A 16,357-nucleotide genomic window follows, 5' to 3' on the forward strand; every position below is an offset into this window, starting at 1 on the left:
AGGTTCTGGCACCTTCCGCTGCCAGCCCAGTCTTTCTCTCTGCACCTGCCCCTGCCCCAGCTCTGGTCCCAGAAGGGGGGCTGACCACAGTACCAGTGTTCCAGCCGCTCCATCTAGAAGGCACTGGGACTTCCAAGAAGAGGGACAGAAACGTGAGTGGAGTCTCCAGTGGTGGACTTCCACTTAAACCATAAACTTCTCAGTCCTGGCCTGAGAATGACCAGTCCCTGGACTTCAGCTTCTCTCTTTTTTCTTTCTCTCCTTTCTTCCTCCATCTCTCTAAACTTCTGTTGGCGGTGACTGACACTGTCTAGATTGTGGAATTCCACCCGTTGCTTCGCTACTAGAAACTTCAAGAAGCTTCTCATCTTGTTCCTGGAGATCTCCAGGCCCTAGCACATTTCTGCAGCTCTTCAGCCTAATTAATGGCCTACTTCATAAAAAATAAAGAAGGCAATCACCAACAGATTAAACCAAAGTCATTCCTTCACCCAAAAAGAAAACCACTGCAGAAAGCTCAGTAAAAGCTTCACCCAGGAGGCCACAGGTGGAGGCAGGGGTGCTGGGCCTGGGCCTGGGGTCAGCAGACACCCACCACATGCACACTAGCACCGTGGGAGGCCCTGGGTTCAATCAGAACTACCGCAGCTCTGCAAGCTAAGCCCAGGGAAATATCCAGATGGAAATGTAATGCAGCGGGGAGGCCTGGGGCCAAGGGAGGTTGCAACCAGACCAGCGTCTCTGGTTGTCCCCCTTGGCGTTCTCTGGTGCAGGTCCTGAGGGTATGCAGGCAGCAGCCCCAGAAAGTCAGAGCCCCTCCCTCCCTGGCTGCACATGGACAGAGAGCATGGGGTCCCACCCAGAGTTGGGGCCAGGCTCAGCTATGCCCTGGCTGGGACAGTCAGAATGAAGCCTCACCCAGGCAGGAAACACAGCTTTAAAAAGACCAAGTACCCAAGCCCCGAGGAGGCACCGATCCCACCTGTCCCGCCATCAGGGGAAGGGATGGACCTAGTGTGTACGAACCAGAGGGGACTCAGCCTCTGGATCTGTCTGGGCCCGAAGCCTGTGCAGCCCACTAACAGAGCGTGGAAGCAATGCTGCACAGGAGGGCCAGTACTTGAGGGGAGTCCTGCGCTGCTCTGCTCCCCGGAGTGGCTTACAGAGATTCAGCGGGGAAGAACCTGATGCCTCTGTGGTCCTCCAGGCCCTGGGGTAGGGAGAAGCTTGGTTCCTAGCTGCAGGATGATTCTGCAGGGGACCTCAGCTGCTGCGGCCTCAGGAGACCCTGAGGCCCTCCCAGGCACCCCACCTGGTCACAGGCAGCCTCAGCGACGTCTGTTTTCTCACTGCAGTGCCACCAGCATGTGGCTTCTGCCCAGCTCCCACCTGGATGCACCTTCTGGAAGGTCAGGCAGGTCCTGGGCACCAGCCCCCAGAGCAGCTGGATGTGCCCTTAAGATATCCACTGACAAAGGTGGGTCCAATTTGGAGACCAAAAGGTGGAAGGAAAGGGCTGGACGCTGTGTGGCAACTGTCCAGCTTCTGGGAACAAACCCTGAGCACGTCAGCACCTGCAGCCTGATGCACACTGGCCCACGAGCCACAGCTCCCCGATGGCCTCCAGCAGGACACATAGGCCACCAGCTCAGGGACAGGCTGCCCAGCCACACTGGCCACTGAGCCCAGCCCGTGTGCGCCACAGCACACCCAAGAGAGCCGGTGGGGAAGTGAGGTGCTGGCCAGTCCCTCTGCATGTCTCTCTACCCCACTTTGTTTTCCTGAGCAGCAGGAGCTCTAGGTACAGGCAGATGTGGCTTAGAATCAAATTCTCAAGGGCAAGTGCAGAATGGACGGTGCCTCCCTGGCTCAAATGTCCTGAGACAGCAGCCTCCATTCTGGGGCTGCACCTCAAATTTCGGCGACAGAGCGGCCACAGAAAGCAGCCCGTTTTATCGGCAGCCTGTGAGAGCTCTATATTGCTGTGGCCCCTCACCCCCAGCATTCCGTGCCTCCCAGGGGGGCAGATAATCCCACAAAGGGCCTCGTGCCAGAGTCCGGACATTGGAAAGTGCTTTCAGGTTCCCCAGAATCTTCTTACTGGGCCCCAGTGTTCAGATCGAATGTCCCTTTGAAAGGGCCAGAGGCAGCCCCTGTGCCCTGCTCTGGGTCTGTCTGACACCAGATCCAGGGGGCTCCAGCCTGTCCTGCCCCAGCTGAGGGGGACGGCCCTCTGACACCCTAGGGCCTGCCAGGACCACAGTCCCCGGTGAGGAGAAGAGGGACGAGGAGGGAAAGGCCCATAGCACAGCCTAACGATGCTCACGGTCCCTCCTGCACGGCCCTCCACTAGCCTGGGCACTCCACCGTCCCTGTCTTCCTTCCCCTCTTGCTCCCACCACAAGCCTCCAGGCCCGGAGAGACCCGGGGACAGCTCCTGGACAGGGTCTTGTCCTGACAAGATGGTCTCCCAAGCTGGGCACAGGGGTGCACGCTTGTAATCCCAGCAACTTTGGAGGCCAAGACAGGAGGATTGCAAGTTCAAGGCCAGCCCCACGACATAGCGAGAACCTGTCTCAAACTAAAACAGAAAAGGGCTGGGAATGTGGCTCGGTGACAAAGTGTTCCTGGGCTCAATCCCCAGACCACACACAAAAAAGAGAGCATGTCTCCCAGTCTCCAAACCAGTCTGCCACCATGCCAGGTCCAGCTCGCGCGGTCACATCTGTGTGAGCAGAGTGCTGTGTGCATGCGTGTGCACAGGCGCGCCCCACGTGTGTGCATGGGTGTGTGCTCAGTGCCTGTGTGCGAGCACGTGCCTGGGCACACGTACGTGCAGTGTGTGAGGATAGCCTGATGGCTCGTCCTCCTGCAGTTCCCAAGCCAGCCCGGAGCGTGTCCACTCAGTGACATCAGAGGCGCACACTCAGGTCTGAGCGTAGCGCGGGTGACGGCAGAGCAGGGAGAAACTTCTGCTCAAGTAAGCGGCACCCCCAGCCCCTGGAACACGGGAGCAGAGAACCCAGAGCTCTGCCCACCCCTCCCCGCAGGGCCCCTGCCTTTGCACACCATGTCACCTCTGACCCTCGCAGGTGTCCGCAGGCAGCTGGGCACCCCCAACATCCCTGTGGCTCTTCTCATGGGAACTTGTGGAAAACCTGGACACCATGCTGCCCCTGCACACCCCATGGAGAGGGACGTGCCTTGCTGTCCACAGCCCAGACGGCAGCCTCCGAGGCAACCACTCCCCTCCACACCGGGACAGCACTGACCCTAGAGCGAAGCTCACCCCGTGCCAGCCGGTGGAGCAGAGCTGGGTCCTGCCTCCACCCCTCCAATCGATTCAGACCAGCTTGCGGACTGGAGGCTGCATCCAGGGACCCCCAGGGGAGACTGCCTGGCTCTCCTCGCTCACACATAAATCTGCCCTCAGCCAGAGAAAGTTCCAGAAACCCAAAATAACTCCTAACAATAACAACCTCGATCCTGAGACAATAATAGCAATAGTAATGGCCACAAGCTAGAGTTCTGGGTGGCTTTCCCAGCAGGGCCTGGCTGGGCTGTGTTCACTCCCCCACGGAGCTTGGCCGCTTCCTCTGTCTCCTCGGCATCGTTCAGCGATGTCGGGTCAGGAGGTGCAGAGGGGCATCCTGCTCCGGAGGGGAGGAAGTAGAGAGTGGGCCATGGCAGCTGGGGACTCGCTGCTCACTCCACCGGGAGCCCGGGCAGCTCCGTCACGCAGCCCTCACGCCGTCCCTGACCACACTGGTGCCTGGCACCAGCTGAGTGGAGGCAGGCCCTCAAGCCCTGGTGGCCTGCAGGAACAGAGGGGCCCCAGCTCCTTCCGTCTGGAAGGCCCAGCTCAGGGTGCTGGGGAAGGAGATGCTTGGCACTGGTCACTGGCCTCTTGCTCTGACCTGACTCCATGCAGGAGCTGATCTGCAAGGTCCAGGGCCCGGCGACTGGTGACCATGACAAGCATGTCCCCTGCTCAGCCCTGTCAGCATAAAGGATATGTCCTCAGGGCCCCCATCTCTAATTGCTGGATCCAGCCCCAGCCTGAGGCCTCTTCAGGAATGGAGGCTGAGGTCCAGGCATCCTGGGTCCCAAATTGGATCAAGGTGGGCCCCATACACACTGGGCAAGTCAGTCCATAGGGGCTCTGACTAGAGCTGCCCACTCCTGAAGGTCACTGAGAACAGGAAATTCCCCTGAGGACAGGCCCTACAGGCCCCCAGAGGCTAGCCTGGCCACCCGGGAATCAGGCTCTGGGGCCTTCAACAGGCCCCACCTAGGTCATGCAGAGCCGGGTCCAGCCCTTGCCCATCTAGTTCCTGTGGTATGTTCCAAGGTCAGGCCAGGTACTGGAGCCCACCTGACCCAGAAGTGAAGGCCAGGAGCTGGCATGTTCACCTCAGAGGTGCCACAGGGATGGCGGTGGCTCCAGAGTTGGGGTGGCACTCACGGAGGCTCCAGCAGCACCATCAGGTACCGGGGCTTGGTTCCATCCCCAGGTTCTCCCACAGGCCTGGAGGGCCTTGTGGCAGCAGGGAAGGGGACCTCTCAGGTTTGCTTGCCCAGGTTCAGTGGAACACCAGGGGTTGCAGGGAGGTAGCCTGTCTGACCTGCCATGAATGTCCTTGGCCCCAAAGTGTCCCTTCTTGTGGCCAGGGCCAAGCTGCACTCACTCCCCAGTGAACAACACCAGGTGATTAGAACCAGCTGTGTGGCCAGGGTGCCTAAGGCCCAGGTGTCCTGCTATGTCCACTGCAGGCTCATGCTACTGTCCTTGGCTCATCCTCCTTCTTACCTAAGCGGGACCATTTGCCTCCCCTCCCGGCCGAGCGTGGGTGCACACTCTCATCTAGGTCCTGCTGAAGGCTGACGGGTGGCTTTCTTCCAGTCTCGGCCCTTTTTTTTACACTGCCATGCCTCGGTGGCCAGGGAGGGCACATCCCAGGGCCACAGGTCCAGGCTTCGAGCGTGGGCTTCTCACACCCCTGTGGCTGCCAGCCCCCTGTTCCCCTTTGAACCAGGGTAGTCTGTCAGGATCGAGGCAACCTAAAACCCTGGGCAGAGAGAGGACTTGGGCAGGAGCAAAGAATGGCTCCTTATCGCAGCAGCCCCCACCAGGAGCCCCGGCGTGGGGAGAGGGGCCTCGAACCCAAGTCCCAGCGCTGGCGTAATTAGTAGATGAGATTCAATAACAAACAGCTGCTTTCAGCAGCTTTATCTAACCTTTGGAAGGTAAGATTAACACCTTCGATGGAGAGAAAGTTAAAACTCGGGGGCTCTCTGCTTTGCAATTCTGATTCCCAGACCTGAAACCAGAGCGCTCCTCCTGGGGCCTGCTATCTGGCCCCAGGACTTTTGAGCTCTCTTACTTTCCAGATTTTTTTTTTTTTTTTAAAGGGACTTTTGTTCTTAAAGACCCTCGGCCAAACACGCAGCCACCAGACCACATCCCCACGACCCACATCTCCAACAGCCTTGTGCACAGAACCGCTGCAGAGCCCGCGTGTTCAGGACCGGGACGCGCTTCTCACGTGGGTTCACAGCAGAGATGCCGAGCCTCTGTGGGTCTGCAGTCACTAAACGTCTCCCATCGTCCACGTTTACTTGTTGCTGCTCAGATTTCACTCGCCTGGAAGAAGCCATCCCGGGCGCTCCGACGCTCAGAATCGGAATCTACGACGCGTCCTCCAGCCAGAGAGCGGGTCTGCCCGTGCAGACTGCAGGCTTGGGAACAGCTCTCCCTTTTTCACAAAATGGACTGTAAGCAGCACTGTTGGGACGAGCTCTGGGGGTCTGAGGACACTGCCCAGTGCAGCGAAGGAGGCCTTATTTTTAAAGTCATGTCAAATCACTTTCAGGGAAAAATTGATCCGTCTCTGATAGCTTTTCCTCCTGCTAATGTGATAAATAAATAATTAGCCACACCACCTTTTCATTAAAGAAAAGGATGGCTAGGTGGGCCCAGGCAGGGAGACGGATCAGAAAGGCCGAGGACGGCTGTAACCCCCGCCCCCCGCTTAGGACACCATTCGTATTCTGTCAGTCACTAGCTTATGTGCAGCCCGACTGGGAACTGAATACCCCATTCAGAGAGGCACTCGCCCGGCGTGTTATTGCAATTTAATATTTTCACACACAGACACATCGTTATCTCGCAACCTGACACTGGCAGCATAATTCTGTAATTTTTCAAGAGGTCTAATTTTTCTAAATGTGAGCACCAGGGCCCAGGATTGTCTAAACAGCCCCGTCTCCTCTTTGTTTCCTCTCGGGGGTTACAGGCGTGCAGAGGAGCGCTCGCGGACTGCCGCCACCTCTCCACCTCGGAACTTGCCGGGTCCCTTCTCCTACCACAACCAGCTGCAAGACAGCTCCAGGCCCGGCCTGGCACCGGCTGCTAATGGCAACCGTCTCTGACACCATGTAGAGCTAAGGGCACAGGGTCCCAAGAAATGGAGTGGCTTTCAAAGCACTACTGTTCCACGTCACCAGCCCAAACTGCTCAGGGGCGAAGGTGACACAGATGTCAGACTGGGCTGCACGCAGGTGCCCACGCAGCACACGGCGCACACAGGGACACACCTGCCCGCTCCAAGGAGATAAGCTCCAGGGGATGGGCAGGCAGAGGGTCCGTTAGGGGCCAGTTCTCTCCCCAGCAGTGTCAGCTCCAGGCGACACACCCTCTGGTCTTCAAGTAGCTGAATATTCAAGTAGCGTCGGCTACTCCAGGAATAAGGCAGCCAGTGATTCGCAAGGAGCGCCAGAAGCTTTCCAGGGAGCCATCTCCTCAGACACGCAGGTGGCAAAGGGACAGGGCACAGCCCCCAAGCCAGGCCACACTCCCCGCTGCTGCTGCTGCCTGGAGTCACAATATTATTGGTCACTAGGGGTCCTGTTTTGTGGCTTTCCTCCAAAAGGGACCCTGGAATCTGTAGCCAGCTTGGGCCTTTCCTGCATGCTGACACCCCAGATAATGCACCTGTGTGCTGTGGCCCAAAGACCCCTGGGGCTGGGCAGCTAGGCAGCCAGGGCCAACGGCACTCTGGGTGTGGGCTGCGGTGACCATCAGGTCAAAGCCGAGGATTTTCAATATAGTGAATGACTTTGGCCTTCCCCGGAGACTCCCAGGGGGACTTCCCAGGCAGGGAGGAGGCAGTGGAGTGAGGATCAGTGCTTAGTGCTTAGTGCCTTCCAGGACAGTTCTGCCTCCTGCCCAGGGACCCTCTGCCACCTTCCCTGTCATCATCGGGCTCCTCTGGTGAGCACGATCTTCAGTCTTTGTTTAAATGTCTTATGGACCTCCTTCCAAGGAGGCCGTTCCAGCCCCTGGGCAGACATGGATGTGTGAGCACTTTCCTTAGCACACCGCTCTCCCCCAGAGACCCGCCAGCAGCAGCGATCGGAGTCCATTATGTAAATCCATATTTTGGTATAATATTGACTGCCAGCTTCTGAATATAGATATGGGATTAAACCACGTCACAGGAAAGAGTACCAGGGCCCATTCCTCATGGCCAGCCCAGTGTTTTCATCCCTCTGCTAAAGCACAGTGGCCCCTGCCTGCCGCAGGTACTAGGGAAACAGATTTCATGTGAACCACCAAATGTAAAAAAGAAAGAGGCTGTGGAATCCTCCCAGCCCCTCTCTCTCTCCTTCTCTCTCCTTTCTAGTGTGCAACAGAGCTGGGGTCTGGCGCCAGGGCAAGGCAGGGTGTGCAAGACCACTGCCATTGGTGGGCTGAGGGTCCGACTCGGGTTTTGTCCCCATCTGAGCAGTTTGAACACAGAGGCCCAGAGCAAGGGCCTGCTCCCAGCAAGGATGCAGAGTCTGTGGGTATCAGCTAACCCCACTTTCTGTAGCCACTGACAGAGTATAGCTGGAGACAGCCACCCCGCCCCCAGAGCTCAGGCACCACATCCTCCTCCGGGTGGACTCTCCTGGGCAGCATCCTGCAGCTGCGGGGAGTCTCTGCCCCCAGATGAGCATGACCCAGAGCCTGGCATGCAGTGGGCCCATGGAGAATGTGCTGGGCTCCAGGGAAAGATGAGCAGACCCATGGGAATGAAGCCGCCAAAGCAAGCAAAAGACCCCAGCCCTGCAGGAACTGGGAGGCCTCTGATAAGAAGAGAGCTGGCAGATGCCAACAGCTGTTTCAGCCCCAAAGACAGGTGCAAGGGTGGAAAACGCCCGCTTGGCTGGAGGGTGGGAAGGCGGCAGGGGGTGTGGCCAGCTTTGAGCATGAAGAGCCTCCGCGGTACACACAGGGCCACAACAGACCAGACCCCGGCACCCCAGAGTTTGGAAATAAAATAGCCGACTAATGATCAGGCATGCATTTTATTTCAGGACAGAGCTACGTGGCAGTCATCAAAATTGGTCTTTGCTGGGGCAGAGGAGAGGCCCATGGTAGGCAGGGCTTTGTGACACATCACCTACAGCCACGTTGAGCTCCTGGTGAGCCACACACTCCTCCTCTACCCCCACAGAGGGTGGGAGGCTGGAGATGGATGGGGCAGTTTTCCAAACAGGCCAAGGAGATGGAGAGCAAGCAGCTCCGATAGCCTGTCTGACTGGAGAGTCACTCTGCACCCAGCAGCTCCAGGACCCCTGCTTCCATGCAGAAGCACCACAAACACCAGGCCGGATTCTTCCAGATCCTCTGTGCAGCCTCCCCTGCTTGAGGTCAGGGACGGAAGTGAGTGGGGAACAGACTCCCACCCATGTGAATAATGCAACAGCTGGACCAAGTTCAAACTCACTTTCATTCTCCACAACACCCTCACCTTTACCCGGGCCAGGTGAGGGTCTCCGTACTGGCAGGTCAAGCTACAGCCGCTTAAGGATCAAGGAACAGCCGCTGTGGGCACAGCACAAAGTTGGAGAGAAGGGTGCCCCAGCCATGCCCCCCAAGCCTGTGCCCCCACACAGGCAGCCTCCAGGGTGCCTGTGGCCCAGGCTTCTTATTCGCAGGAGCACTGAGCTCGTTATTCTCGCTAAAGTAGGAGAGTAGACAAAGCCACTTATTTCTCAACCCGACAGTACACCAAATGGAAAGCAAATTGCAGACATAGAGAGCCAGGGCTCTGGGGAGAACGGACCCAGACCCCCAACCTAGCCCCACCAGGTGACCCATGCTTGGGTATGCCTGTGTCCCCCTCAGATGCCTCCTTATCATCCAGCACTGAAATTCATCTAGAACATGAATTGAGTCCGAAGGAGAAAAATAAATGACTTAAACCCATCCAGGGAAGTCAGAAGTCTAAGAAGGAAGAGAAAACAGTTCTTAATGTGCCCAGGACAGCCCACATGGATTTCTGAAATTACCCAAGAACCCCAGTAGAACCTGGGAAACCCTGTCCTCCCAGCAGCCCAGGGCCCTGGTCTCCACCTGAGTGGTCTGAGGTCTTTTCTTCCTGACACTGCCTCCTGGCACTTCCTGGGGGCAAGAAGGAGACACCCCATAAGAAGGCAAACTTCCTTATTTCTCCCAGTGGTGTTGAGGCACACTGAGGCCCACCCGTTCCTTCACACCCAGACCTGTTCCCTGAGTCACCTCCACACTGGAAAGAGCAGCAACCACTGGCAGGGGAGTGCCCAGCAGAGCTCAGGTCTCCTCAGAGTGTATCTCAGAATCCAGGGCGCCTTTCCCTGCCTACCACCCCTCCCTGCAGGTCGGCCTGATGGTCCTTCACTATTCACCGGCTAGAATGAGGGCCAGCAGCCTCCCTCAGTCCCCCCAGCAACTGCAAACTCAGCTGAGACAGCCAGTACTTCCCCAGGCAACGTGGATCTCACAGACACACACAGGACTGGACACCCTCCTCACACTCACGCTCACTGGAGTACAGACAGGAGGTGGACAACACTCCCTGACACACGTTCTCCACCCAGAATCAGCAAGAGTCAGGTGGCTTTTCTGAGTTCATCCTGCAGGATCTGGGCCCTGAGTTTAGAAAGCTGATGTGTGAGGACCTCGGAGGCTTCACTTTCCTAAGCAGGGCTTCAGGGTTAGCAAAATAAGGACTGCGTATTGGATCCCCAGCTTTGAGCTCAAGAACACTGTGCATGGGGTGGTTTGCTGCAAGTCTGCAAAGCCCGGAGCAGACGTTCGACAGTTCTTCCTCCCACCTGAGCAGGAAGACTGGCGATCTAAGAGCTCCATGGCACTGGCCTCTGGGGGTCCCCTCTGACCCATAGTGGGTTTAAAATGACTCTATAGCTGCACCTTATCCTCTCAAGAGCAGGGCTCAGGCCAGAATGAAAGTGAAGCCCCATCTTTCATCAGGTTTACTTAAAGACAGACTCCGTGGCCTCCACCTTGAGAGATGGGCAATGAGAGGAAACACACAGCCTCCGTATGTAGACTGTGCATGGGATAATACAGAGCCTTATTTAGAGGAGATGAAATATTCACCAGGACTGAGCCATGTTTTAAAATGATTATAAATTATTTTAACAGTGCATTTGCAAAGGGTTATAAAAACAGCCATAATATATTTTTTTCCTTAGATTCTAGAATTACCAGTGTGACAGCTAATGCAATAATGATTTGTTTCAAATGCCAGTGTTTAAGCTGTATAAAGCTGATTTTATACATTTTTCCAGTAGGCCGCATTGTAGTTAATGAAATTAAACACACCAATCGCATTTGTCCCCAGGGGACGAGGAACTGAACACACCACTGGTTTATTTTTTTATTAAAATAAATTGCAGCCGGCAAGATGGACTAATTGCATACAGAATTGAAAAAGAAACATTCCATTGATATAATTAAGCCAATTTTCATGGACAGAAATAGTTATAGTGGATATAAAATAAGCAAAGCCCTCACCAGAATCCGACTTCCCTCCTTTTTTGCACAAAATCTTAACTATTAAACAAATATGTATCTCGAGTGGTCGACTCTCCTGTCTTCCAGCCCCTGCATTGTTCCTCAGAGTCAGGAGAGGCTGGCCCGTGGGCCAGCCAGGGCACCTCCAGGCGGCAAGGATTTGGTGTTGAAACCCGGAGAAGGGAACAACAGTGGAGCAGGAAGAGGCCAGCCCTCTCTTGCTCGGGCTGTTAGAGCTGGGGAACTCGGCCTACGATGGACACTGTGGTCCCATGAGGTCACAGACTTGAGGAACAACGGCTGGTTCCAAGCTGGCCCAGCTACCTCACTCTGGCCCTGCCGCTCAGGTCCACGCAGCCACAGTGGTGGCAGCAGAAGCAGCAGCAGCTGGCGTTAGAAGCAGCAGCCACTCCAAGTCTCCCTGATTGCCTGGAGCAGGGGAAGGTTGATTATTTCCCTCCAGGTTGGGTGGGGGGAGCAGACAGGTTCCCACACCTCCTGGGCAGGGCACAGCCTCCTGGGCTTGCTCTGGGCCGAAGGCAGATGATGGGGGGCAGAGAATGCCCTCCCTGATCAACACTTTGGCTGCTTTGCAGCTGCCCTTGGGAGAGGGCACCACAGCCAGGCCAGGAGAGGCTGGGTCACGGTTTCCTGGAGCAGAGAGTCCAGCCCTGAGCAAATAATCCAACCTGCAGAGATAGGAGCTCACTCCCGCGGCATTCACAAGCAGTAGCACATGGACGTCTGTCTTGCCTTTTAAACAGACCTGTTAACTGAGCACCAGACTTGAAAGAAAATCCTTAGATCCGGACACACAATTTTCTTAAAAAATTAAAAACACCTATGGAATTAACTACAATCTTTGGCACCCTGTGGGCTGGGGTGCTGCACAAGAAGACCTGGAGGTCCTCACAGAAATGACCTCTTGAACCCTGAACTTGCTGTGGAGCTGCCCGAGTTACTCTCTCCTGTGCCTGTGTTTTTACCCCTAAAAGATGAGCCAGCTGCTCCATGCTTCCCAGAATCAAAGAAGGGGGAGTGGAGTAATGTACCTGGGGCGCCCCTACAGGGACCCTGATCCGCCTGCTAAGCTGCCCCAGGCAGGAGTAGGGGCTCAAGTTGCAGCACACGCACCACCTGGGCTGAACCTGGGCTCCCGGATCTCTCAGGATCACGTTCAGAAGGGCGGAGGGCCCAGGACGATCCTCGATCCTCCTCGATCCTCCTGAATCCTCAAAAGCCCGACCCCTGCCCCTCACAGTTTCCCTGGACCATGTCGACCCCCACGGCCTGACTCGGACCAGGTTGCACGCACTCCCGCGTTCTCTGGGCACAAGTCCGCTAAGCGGCAGGGAAGGGAGCCCTGGAGCGGGACTGGCACCCGAAGAGTCTGGGCCGGGGGCGAAGGTCTGGGGATTCAAGCGCAGACACGGTCCTATTCCACCCCGGAAGCCAGGAGGTGGGGAGCTTGGGGCTCAAGACCAGGGACCCGAAGGAGAAGGGCACCGCTCTGCTGGGTCGGGGTCAGCGATGCCGGGCTGCGCCCTGTAGACGCGGGCGCTATCCCAAGGGCTGTAGCGGCTGCGATGTTGTGTGCGGAGGACAAGGAGCCTCGGCGACCACCGGCGGGGCCGGAGTCCCCTCGCCCCGCGACCCGGCGGGCGCGCGCCTACTGGCCCCCAGGTAGCGACTCTGCGCCCGCGGCAGAGCGCTGCACCGCGGCAGGCTCCCTCCTCATCGCGAAGTTTCTTTCCCGCACCGGGAAGGCGCCGCGGCCGCTCCTTGTCCTCCGGCGCCTGCTACGTGAGCTGCAGCTTCCAACACTTGATACACGGGTTTGATTCAAAACCTGATAAATTGTATTTAGGGCTATTTGAAAATTTTAAACGAAATTATTCAAAAGATTTTTAATCCTGGATAATTTTTGTTGAAACTCTAATTATACATCACCTTAATTACCAGTACAGCCCCCCAAGGATCCCTAATTGCCTCCTAATTGAATAAAACAGGGGGCTAATCGAGCCCACCACGGCCCAGCAAGCTGTAGCTGGCTGTGCCTCCCTGGAGGAGCCACGGGGAGATGCCCCAGCAGCCTCGCCCAGGAGCGGGACCTTGTCCCCTGACCCAGCACTGCCTAGGAGGGATTCAGAGTGGCAGGAGCCTGGGGTGGGAGGGGCCAGGAGGTCTGGCTGCACCTGCTCCCCAAGGCAATTCCCAGGCCTGGGAGCAGGACTGTCCAGGTGGGACCCGTCCCGTGCCTTCCTGGGAAGCTCCCCTCCAGGGGACCCACAGTCAGCCCCCTGCAGCAGGCCTCAGCACCAGCACGCCCTCCAGCCAGGGTCGGACCAAGGGCTGGTGGGCACACTGCACAGTGAGGCGGGGCACTAGGCCCTGGCTGGCAGCCCTACACCCCGCCCCTCTGAATTTTCGCCCAAAGCGGGGCAAGACGCTGGACTCTTGGCGGAGAGTGCCTGGTGTTGCCCGCCCTAACCGCTGTCCCAAGAAAGGGCTGCCCTGCAGGCTCGGGGTAGAGCAGCCAGGGAGGGTCAGACTTCCCTGGGGAGAGTGGGGGAAGGGCAGGGGACATAGTGGAAAGAAGGAACCAGGCTGAGAGCAGAGCCTCCAGGTCTGCTCACCCCCACCCTGTCTCACACATACCTTCTACACACACATTACCTTAACCGTGTAGCACACATGCACACACACGTGCACACGCAGAGTTTCATAGCTAGCAGGGTAGCAGCTCCTACCCCAGGGGCTACATGGTGGTTGTGAGGATACTCCAGTCCTGGGATACATGGTTTCTAGGACTGTGGGGCTCTTTCACCTGCATAGGGATCAGGCCTCAAAGGGCAGCCCTGGTGGGGGCCCTGGCTGCAGTCTCTCAGGGCATATCACTCCTGCCAAAAGGTCCCCAGCGGTGCTGCAAGGAAGGTGGAGGTCAAGAGGGCATCTTGCTTGTGCTATCCCCGACCTGCCCACCTGGCTCACAGCAGTGGCAAAAACAATAAGCTATTGTTAGGAATTTAATTTTTAAATGTGGGCCAGGACAGCCCCCATCCCCAATAGCCAAAACTGGACCAGCTTGAGTAAGGGGAACTCCCTGACCATCCCCACTCTAACCCCTGGTCCCTGGGCTCAGATTTCTCATCAGCCCTGGCCTAAGGTGCCTCACTGTCCTTTGCCTAAGAAGTTAAACCCAAGCCTCCACTACAGGTCCCCCAAAGTGCTACCAACTAAGCCACCTAGCAAAGCACAGCCAAAGCAAACCACCTGGACTGGGTCCTGGAGGAGGGTCCCAGGGAAACACAAACGAAATTATAGCCCCAGATGTACCCTCAGGGGTGGCCCCTCCAAGCTGGAATCACAAGGTCACATCCACTAGCTTGGCTGTCCTACTGTCCCCTGTGCACTTTCAGACACAGCCCAGGGCCCAAATGCACGGGCAAGGTGAGCCCTGAATGACCATGACCCGCTCCCTCCCCAGCACCTGATGCTGGTCCGGATGTGGTAGGGAGAAAGACGCTCTGTTGGCTTGAGAGTGCTGGTCAGGCTGCTCAGATTCAGGTAATGGAGTCAGGTCCCAGGGGACTTTCACATCTGCTTAAAATATTGTCCAATGAAATGAAATTCCTCAGCAGATCCTGTGCAGCGTGGGGCAGGCAGGGCTTTCCTGAACCTGCCTAAGCCACCTTCCTGGGGAAGGATGGGGCAGTGACCCCAGCAGTGGAGCCTGGAGGGGGTCCAGGAGCTGGTCCCAGTTTGGGCTCCGCCAGGCCTGAAAATCACCTGCGCTGATTGGCACTCAGGGTGCCCAAGTAGAGGAGATGCCTACATGCTGTGCTCCCATCGGATAGCTCCTCCGCTTCTCTGGCCTCCATGCCAGGCCTCAGATCAGCTGCCAGGCACCCTTTCTGAGTCCTGGGCAGAACCGGGGTCCAGGCAACCTTACCCACCTGACTGAGGAGAAGTCTGAGGGCTGAGGCCAGGCAGGCGCCTGGACGGGGCGGGCCTCTGGGAAGTTTCCGGGGCAGCGCAGGGGTGCGCTAAACCAGCCTCTCGCTTCCAGCGAAGGCCAAGCCAGCGCAGCAGCTTTACTCTTTTTAGCTCCTGCTTTGGGCCCTTCCTCTGTGAGGGCCTGATCAGCGCGGCCTGCAGCCAGGGTCCACACTCGCAGAAGGCCTGCACACAGACCCAAAAGCGTACACAACACACACGCTCCACGCGCCGAGGACAGGCACGCAGCGCGCACACAATTCCTTCATGCCCGCTGCAAAACGTCTGTCTGGCCTTGTTCGCACCAAGAGGGGTCAGAGGTCATGGGCGGCCCGGCAGGCCGAGGCCAAGGGCAGCCCGCAGAGGAGCCCAGCGGGAAGGGGGCGCCTCAGGAGGAGCCACGATCGACCAACGGAGGAGCCCAGGGGCTTGTGGCAGAAGGTGGGAGCTGCTTTTCCCTGCAGGCTGGGTGCGCGGCCTACGGCTGCCGCAGCGGGACCGAGCTCGGTCGGGTCCCGAGCCGAAAGAACAGAGCTTTTTCTGAAAACTGCTGCGAGTCCCGTGCCCACTGGGCTCACGCTTGAGGGCTTGTCCCTGGGTGCTGCGAAGCCGGCCGGCCGGATCGGGCCGGAGGCGCGGACGGAACAGCCTGATGATCGGGCGGGAATCTCTAGCCCGGCGGGCCGGGGCGCCCCTTCCGCGAGCTGGCGGCCAGCGGAGGAGGGGGCGGCAGGAGCAGGCGGCGCGGGGTTCTGCTCCGCGCGGCGCTCACTGCTTCGCTGTAGCCGGGCCGCGGCCGGCTGCGGGAGCTGCGCTGGCCCGGCCGCGGCGCCGCCGGTCCCCACCTGCCCGCTGCGGAGCCGCGAGGGCCGCAGCCCCTGGCCCGCTGGCCTGTCGGGGGATGGCGCCGGCGGCCGGGCGCAGAGGGCGCACGGGTGGCTCGGAGGCGCGGCGGCCGCGGCGCGGGCGGCGGGAGCACACGCCCGCGGCAAGGACCGGCCGACCGCAGGCTGCGCGCGGAACCCCGGCCTCGGCCCGAGGCGGAGCGAAAGAGAAAGTAAGACCCGGGACCCGGCAGCCTTGCCGGGGCAGTTCCATCCCCCAGGGCCTCGCGGCTGTGCCAGGAGAGTGAGTGCTGGAGGGTCTGCGAGACCGAGGGCGGCCGCGGCGAGTCGGAAGGCGGCCGGTGGGGACTCTGCTGCCTGAGGCACCGGCGCCGCGGCGGCCCGCGCGGGCTGCTGGAGTCACAGAGGAGCGCCCGCCACCACGCGGGGCACCACTTGGGAATAAACTTCACGACCACAGTTCCAAGCTCAAAGAAAGTCTCCATTTTGCTCCCCAAGTGGCTGCGGCCGTCTTGCCTTTGCCACCCCTGCTCTTGCGCCGGGAGAGCCGGGTGGGCGCCGGCCCGCGCCCCCTCCTCCGCCCCCTCCCCGGCTCGGGGTCTCCCTCCTCTGCGCCCGGCTGGCGGACGCCAAAGGCGGTGCTCTAGCGCCCACTATTTCAAAAGCCCGG

The 16,357-nt window shown here is 58.5% G+C and overlaps 1 protein-coding gene across 5 annotated transcripts in view; it reads right to left on the reverse strand.

Moving 5' to 3' along the window:
- Nucleotides 1–16,357, reverse strand: part of Prdm16 (PR/SET domain 16) — a 320,627-nt gene that overhangs the window by 303,158 nt on the left and 1,112 nt on the right. The gene's annotated exons all lie outside the window — the stretch shown is intronic.

The sequence above is a fragment of the Sciurus carolinensis genome, chromosome 1, assembly GCF_902686445.1.
Source record: "Sciurus carolinensis chromosome 1, mSciCar1.2, whole genome shotgun sequence".
Classification (NCBI taxonomy): domain Eukaryota; kingdom Metazoa; phylum Chordata; class Mammalia; order Rodentia; family Sciuridae; genus Sciurus; species Sciurus carolinensis.